The sequence below is a fragment of the Ipomoea nil genome, unplaced genomic scaffold, assembly GCF_001879475.1.
Source record: "Ipomoea nil cultivar Tokyo-kokei standard unplaced genomic scaffold, Asagao_1.1 scaffold2701, whole genome shotgun sequence".
Taxonomy (NCBI): domain Eukaryota; kingdom Viridiplantae; phylum Streptophyta; class Magnoliopsida; order Solanales; family Convolvulaceae; genus Ipomoea; species Ipomoea nil.
In genome coordinates, this window is record NW_017619129.1 from 230441 (window position 1) to 238479 (window position 8039).

Below are 8039 nucleotides of genomic sequence, written 5' to 3' on the forward strand. Positions count from 1 at the left end.
ATCCTTTTGCAACGAGCCTTGCTTTATTCCTAACAATCACGCCTTCTTCGTTTGCTTTGTTCCGGAAGACCCATTTGGTTCCTACAACATTGTGGTTTGCCGGTCTTGGAACAAGTTCCCAAACATCATTTCTTTTGAATTGATCGAGCTCTTCATGCATAGCATTTATCCAATCCGGATCATTGAGAGCTTCGTCAATTTCTTTTGGTTCAATTTGAGATAGATAACACGTGAACAATGCTTCCATGGTAGACGATCTTGTTTTCACGCTTTCATGAATATTCCCAATAATTAATTCTGGAGGGTGATTTTTGAGCCATCTTAAATCTGGTTCAAATGGGTGCATGGTACTGGGTGGATCCATTTGTTGTGAACTGGCAGTGTTGGTTCGAATTTCATTATTTAATTCTTCTTGAAATTGATTACCAACTTCACATGCAACTTGATCACAAACTGGAACCCGTACTGCATCCTCATTATCACGTGAGGCATCACTCCCAAAATTATTATTAAAAGAATTTTCAACTTCTTCTAGATGAGGGATGGGATTTTGTAGAGAATTAATTTCCAACTCATCCATTCCCTGCAAAACATCATCTTCACACGTATCATTAGTATCACAAAAATCAATATGACACTTGTTACCATTTTGTGCAATTTCTTCGTCCAGAACGCCATTATTGATCTGTGATTTTTCATCAAATACCACGTGTATGGATTCTTCAACCACCATTGATCTTTTATTCAAAATTCTGAACGCCTTGCTGGTAGTCGAATATCCTAGAAAAATTCCTTCATCTGCACACTCATCAAAAGCTTTTAGATGCAATTTATCATTAATATGAATAAAACATTTGCATCCAAAAATATGAAAATAACCAATATTTGGTTTTCTCCCTTTATAAAGCTCATATGGCGTCTTCTTGTACTGCTTATGGATCATGCTTCGATTTTGCGTGTAGCAAGCAGTGTTGATAGCTTCCGCCCAATATCGTTTCGGGAGACCGGCAGCACTAATCATCACTCGTGCGGCTTCTTTGAGCATCCGGTTTCTTCTTTTGGCAACACCGTTTTGTTGTGGTGTTCTTGCGGCAGATAATTGATGAGAAATTCCATGTGAATTGCAAAAAGCTTGTATAACTCCATTCACGAACTCGGTTCCGCGATCAGTTCGTATTTTTGATATTCGCAATTCTTTCTCATTTTGTAGTTGCTTCAACAGCTTCAGTAGAACTTGCTCAACTTCATTTTTCTTCTTGAGAAACATGATCCAAGTGTACCTGGAAAAATCATCAACAACAACGAGAGTATATTTCTTACCACTTACACTTATTGGATCAACCGGTCCAAATAAGTCCATATGTAGTAAGCTTAGCGGTCTTGACGTTGACTCGTGTGTTTTTATTTGAATGATGATTTGATTTGCTTTCCGCGTTGACATGCATCACACACTTGGTCCTTCTTGAAGATAATATCTGGCAAGCCTTTTACTAGATTTTTCTTTGCAAGCTGATTGATAGTCTTGAAGTTTAAGTGGTTGAGCTTTCTGTGCCATTCCCAATTAGCTTCATTCGAATATCTGGCCATTAAGCACACTGAATCTTTGCTTGTGCTCCAATCAACAATATACATATTCTTTCATCTTTTTCCAGAAAGAACAATCTCATTTGTGAGCTCATTTTTGATTAGGCAATTATCTTTAGAAAATTCTACAAGATAGCCTTTATCACAAAATTGACTAGTGCTCAACAAATTAAATTTTAATCCTTCAACGAAAGAAACATCTTCAATCTTCAATCCATTTTTCTTGATCGTGCCAACTCCTTTTGTAATTCCATAATTTTGATTTCCTCCGAATATAACTTTTGGTCCATCGATTTCTTTGAAATTCACTAGATATGATTTATTTCTAGTCATGTGGCATGAGCAACCACTATCGATGTACCAAACATCCTGCAAAAAAGATAAATTAACTTTAGGTACCCATACTTGCTTGGGTCCTTTACTGTTAGTGATTTTTGGTAACCAAACCCACCTTGATCTTATTGAATTAAGATGAGGCGATTTGTAACCATTTGAGACACGATAATTGTAACTCACGTTAGAAAATATTTTTGGCGCCGGATTTTGAAAATTATTTTTATATTTTGGCACCTGGGAAGAGAATGGTTGCTTTGGTCTATAAAAAGTATTACATCTATTGCACAACCAATCCTTTTGAGTGGGATAAAATCTCCCAACTTTATTTCTAGAAAAGCTTCCCTCTTTTCTATGAAATCTTTTTGCACTTGACTCTTTGGCATATCTTTGCTTGATGAATTTTTGTTGCTTTGCCGTATCATAGAATTGTTTCGGCCTTTCAACATTCATCTTTGCATTTGTTTGATAGCCAAGTCCTTGTCTCATTGTGCTATTCTGACTTTTAACAAATTTTACCACTTGAACTTTATTATTTAAAGTAGTAGTAGAATTAGTCATATTTTGAGGGGTTTGAGAACATGTGGAGTCATAACCGATTCCGGTTCTATCTCCTGATGGCTTTTGCATGCTCACAATTTTATCTATTATTTTAGACGAATTAGTGAACGTAGCAATGGTTGCCCGAAGGTTATGTTCTCTAACCTCTCTTGCTTTACACTCTTCCTGAAGATGAATATTTTTATTCTTCAATTTACTCACTTCAAGTAAAGCATCTTGCAATTTTTTATTCATTTCTTCTTTTTCAAGAATTAGAATATTATTGTGCTCCTTGAGTTGAGGATGAGTGAGCATAATCTCTTGACATTCTCGCATTAGATTGTCAATAGATTCACGAGAAAAAGAAGAATTAACAGAATTGAAAGAATTAGATGTTACCTCCTCTTCCTCTGCGTCAAGAGCCATAAGACAATCTTCACTTGTACTCAACCCAATTGACTTGCATACTAGCGCCGTATCATCATCCGAACATGAACTTTCATCGCTTGATGATGAATCTTCCGAATCATCATTTTCGTTTGGTTCGTTGCTAACGAGAGCTTTTCTTTTGTCGCGCTTGAACCTTTTGCTTTCGGATTTGTTCGGCATAGATTCAACATTTTTGCCTTGATACTTGCTAACGATCGAATATGGACAATTTATTTTAAAATGTCCGGGTTTGCGGCAATTGTAGCTTAAATCCTTGTTTTCTTCGACTTTTTCTTCTTGTGTTATGCGAGAGATGAATTTTCCACGAGCAGAATTTTTGTTGTCTCCTTTTCGCATAAACCTTTTAAATCTTTTCACAAAAAGAGCAAATTGTTCATCAGTCATAAAATCAACATTATTTTCTACTGACCTGGAGGTTGACGGTTGTTCGGCCATTGGAGCAGCATTTCGAGCTTCATGAACATCATCATCTTTGGCCTTCATTTCGAACTCATATGCTTTTAGATCACTAAATAATTTGTCTGTTGACAACATTCTTAGATCTCGGTGGTCGCGCATAGCCGTAACCTTCATATCCCATGCAGATGGTAAGCCTCGTAGGATTTTGAGATTAATTTCTTTTTGGCTAATATTTTTGCCAAGATCACTAATCTATCCAAGAACTTTGATCATTCGAGCTTCCATGTCTGCAACACTTTCATTTGAGAGCATTTTGAAATCTTCAAACTTCTTCATGGCGATTGTGAGCTTATTGTCTTTTTCTTGTTCATCTCCTTCGCCAATCTTGATGAGAGTTTCCCATATTTCTTTGGCAGTGGCACACTTTCGGTTCTTCGGAAATATTGTATCATCTACGGCTTTGAATAGAATATCCTTGGCAATATTGTCAAGATTATTCCGCGTTCTATCATCCGATGTCCATTCCGGTTTAGGCTTTTGTACGTACTGTGGAGCATCCGGGGATATAACAAATGCCGTATTGATTTTTAATATTTCTATAGGGCCAGTGGAAATAACTTCCCACATTTCATCGTGTAAAGCCGATAAGTGTACCTGCATACGAACTTTCCAATCATCAAATTTATCAAGTGAGAATAATAGATTTTGAGCTAAATCTTTCTTCATCATCATCACGAGAGATATGAAAGATTAATCCAATTCACACACTTTGTAGAATGGATCAGCCTAGCAGTCCATACAGTTAACCCAGTTGGGCAACGTGTTTAATACCAAAGGTTGGTATAAACTGACTCAAATAGGCTACAGGCTCTGATACCAATTGTTGGTCCCAAAAGAGGTAAGGTGAAAGTCTAGAGGGGGGGGGGGGGGGGTGAATAGACTTTCAAACTTTTTCGCACAGCACAACAATTGCTAAGCCAGAGATAAACCAAAACTCTTAACTAGATTGTTAGAGTATGGTGCACAGCGGAAATAAATAAACATAAAGTGTGTGTGAGATTTTGTGAGCAGTATATCTCGTGTAGAGCAAATATGTAAAGAGCAGTAAGTAAAGAAAGCAGTAAAGAACACAAGACAATTATAGTGGTTCGCGAAGTGGTGTAATCCTCCTACTCCACTTGCTCTTATCTCCAAGAGCAATTCACTATATCTACCACTCCTTGGTTCCAAGATACAATGAATTTCCGTGATCTAGTGCTTTGATCACAAAGCCCACACTAATCACGCCCAGTGACACCACACTGCTGCTTCGGGTTTCACGTCGCCGCGCTACTATCCCAGGATTTCACAACTCCGCGTTACTTTCCCCCTGTCTTCCACACTCCGGTAGAAACGTATCCCGTGATCTAGTGCTTTGATCACAAAGCCCGCACTAATCACGCCCAGTGCCTCCGACACTACTGCTTCGGATCTCACAGCTCCGTGCTACTTTCCTCCCTTCTCTTGCTTTGCTCCAAAACAAGTGTTGTCTTGCTTCCAACTTCTAAGACTCTGTAGTTGATCTTCAATGATGCGCATGTCTCTTTGATGAAGATAAACACTCTGGAATGATTTCTCTTGATAGCTCTGAGTGTTTTCTCTCTTTGAATATATCAAGTAAAGCACTTGATATTTTTGCTCTGCTTTGCTCTGTTTAAGAACTCTCTGAATATTTTTCTCTTGAAGCTCTCTGAGTTCTTTTTCTTTTCTCACTTCTCACTTGAAGATTTTTGGTATGCTCTGTACCAAATGAGATTTTTGCTCTATGCTCTTTTCAAGCTTAATTGCTCTATTCGTTCCCTTTGATGGGTTCGAATTTTCTGCTCTCTTGTTCGTGAGTTCGTTCAACTGCTCTATTGCTCTTCACACTCTGTTGTCTTCATATCTTCATCATTTTATAGCTGGTAATGAGAATCTGTCCGTTGGAAAGAGACGCTCTCATTTTTGAAATCTTGTATCTTTTTGTCAGAGATCTTATCTTATCTTCTGCAAAGATGTCAGAAAGGATAAGCTAGCCGTTTGATGGATATTCATCTCCATGTAAATGAGCTCCCAAACTTCATCTGATATTCCTCTGGTTTAACGTTGAGTGGGAATATATGGGTCTCTGTTTTGGCGTAGAATGGCTTCTCTGATCAGCTCTGGAGTGGTCCTTGTATCTTTGGGATTTAAAAAAATATTCATTAATTTAATCCCATACTAGTTAAACTAGTATTTTTCTTTGTGAGAATATTTTTACTGTAAGTTCATCTTCATCTTCTTCATTCTCACATCTGGGTGTTTTTCTCCTTTGTAATTGACACCCAATTTCAATTGACTTGTAATTGGCACCCAATATCTCATAGTGCTTCAATTACTTCTCAATTTTGAATTGCATTGACCTTGACTTCGAAATTGGCTCCCAAACTTCTCCTGGATTTCAATTCCTATGAGTCCCCAATCTTGAAATTGCATGGCTCCCATGAATTGATTCCCATGTGAAACTGGCTCCCAATTTCAATTCCTATGAAATAGGCTCCCAAGTGCAATTCCCATGTGAAACTGGCTCCCAATTTCAATTGCTTCCCAATTTCCATCAGATTAATTTAATTTGGCTTCTCAAATTTTACCTTGTAAAATTGTTGATGGTGAGTTTCAAACCTGAGCCATTTCGCATAATATATCAAGCATCATCCACTTCGTCCGTACAACTATTGATTAGATCTCCAATCTTCTTTGATGTACTCCTTTCTTCCCATAGATGCTTGATCTCCAAGTCAATTTCATGCATTCTTCCAACATTAATTTTCTTCACGAAAATTCTTCTGGGATATCTTCTTTAAGTAGTAGCATTGATGTGATTTCATATTATTCACCTTCTTCTTCAATTTGTCATTTTCTCCAGACAAATTCTTGATTTTAGGCTTGATATCTTCTTCTTCTATTTTCATGTATCTTCCTCTGTTTTTCTCTTTTGCAATATAAATAAATTTTCCGATCATGGTCTAAGACTCTACTAGACCTATAAATAAAATTGGGGGATCTACAAATACAAATTTGGCATATCAAAACCATTACACTTTATTCCTAACAGTACAGGGACTAGATTACACAAAATAAAGGTACAATAACTAAATTGAACAAAACGCTACAGTACAGGGACCTAACAGGTACTTTGTCCGACTATGAAATGTTAGTTTCAGTTGCAATTAGATCGCCACACGAACCATGGTGCCACATTTGATTGGGTTTACTTAAATAGTAATATGTGACTGTCCTGTTCTACTGCGCGAGTCGTTGTAGTATAGTGGTGAGTATCCCCGCTTGTTACGCAGGAGACCCGGGTTCGATCCCCGGCAATGGCATTTTTTTTTTAGCTCTTCAAAGGAAAAATTAAAAAGCTCTATATTGTAGAACATCAATCCAACCTGCCGGAATCAAACCAGCGACCTAAGGATTTCCAATTTAGATTAATCCAACTACAGTCCACCACTCTACCAACTGAGCTAAGGTCAGAGCTGTTAACATTATTTTTGTCAGATTTATACTCTTTTATGCCATATCGCACAATCTGACATGGCAGTTCGAATACCGCGTGGACAAAGTTAACGGAAAAATTATCGGTGTTAATATTGTCCTTAATTGTTCTAAATCTTAAAGTACAGGGACTAGATTACACAAAATCAAGGTACAATAACTAAATTGAACAAAACGCTACAGTACAGGGACCTAACAGGTACTTTGTCCGACTATGAAATGTTAGTTTCAGTTGCAATTAGATCGCCATACGAACCATGGTGCCACATTTGATTGGGTTTACTTAAATAGTAATATGTGATTGTCCTATTCTATCGCGCGAGTCGTTGTATTATAGAGGTGAGTATCCCCGCCTGTCATGCCTAAGACCCAAGTTCGATCCAAGGCAACGGCGTTTTTTTTTTTTTTTTTTTTTTTTAGCTCTTCAAAGGAAAAATTAAACAGCTTAATATTGAAGAACATCAGTCCATCCTGCCGGAATCAAACCAGCGACTTAAGGATTTCCAAATTAGATTACTCCAACTACAGTCCACCACTCTTCAAACTGAGCTAAGGTCAGAGCTGTTAACATTATTTTTGTCCGATTTATACTCTTTTATGCCGTATCGCACAATCTGACATGGCAACTCGAATGCCGCGTGGACAAACTTAACGGAAAAAATTATCGGTGTTAATAAATATTGTCCTTAATTGTTCAAAATCTTAAAGTAAATGGATTAAATTACACGAAATAAAGGTACAATGACTAAATTGAACAAAACGCTACACTACGGGGACCTAACAGGTACTTTGTCCGACTATGAATTGCTAGTTTCAGTTGCAATTAGAAAGGCCACACACACCATGGTGTCACATTGGATTGGGTTTACTTAAAGAATAATATGTGACTGTCTTGTTTTGCCGTGCGAGTTGTTGTAATATAGTGATGAGTATCCCCGCCTGTCACGCGATAAACCCAGGTTCGATCCCCGGCAATGGCGTCTTTTTTTTTTTTTTTGTTTAGCTCTTCAAAGGAAAAATTAAAAAGCTTAATATTGTAGAACATCAATCCAACCTGCCCGAATCAAACCGGCGACCTAAGGATTTCCAATTTAGATTAATCCAACTACAGTCCACCACTCTACCAACAGTGCTAAGGTCAGAGCTGTTAACACTATTTTTGTCCAATTTATACTCTT

General features: G+C 37.5%; 1 non-coding gene across 1 annotated transcript; it reads left to right on the top strand.

Moving 5' to 3' along the window:
• The first annotated feature begins 6617 nt into the window (after positions 1–6617).
• On the top strand, positions 6618–6689 carry TRNAN-GUU. The gene has a single exon. It is a non-coding gene; the product is annotated as a tRNA-Asn (tRNA).
• Positions 6690–8039: the final 1350 nt, after the last annotated feature.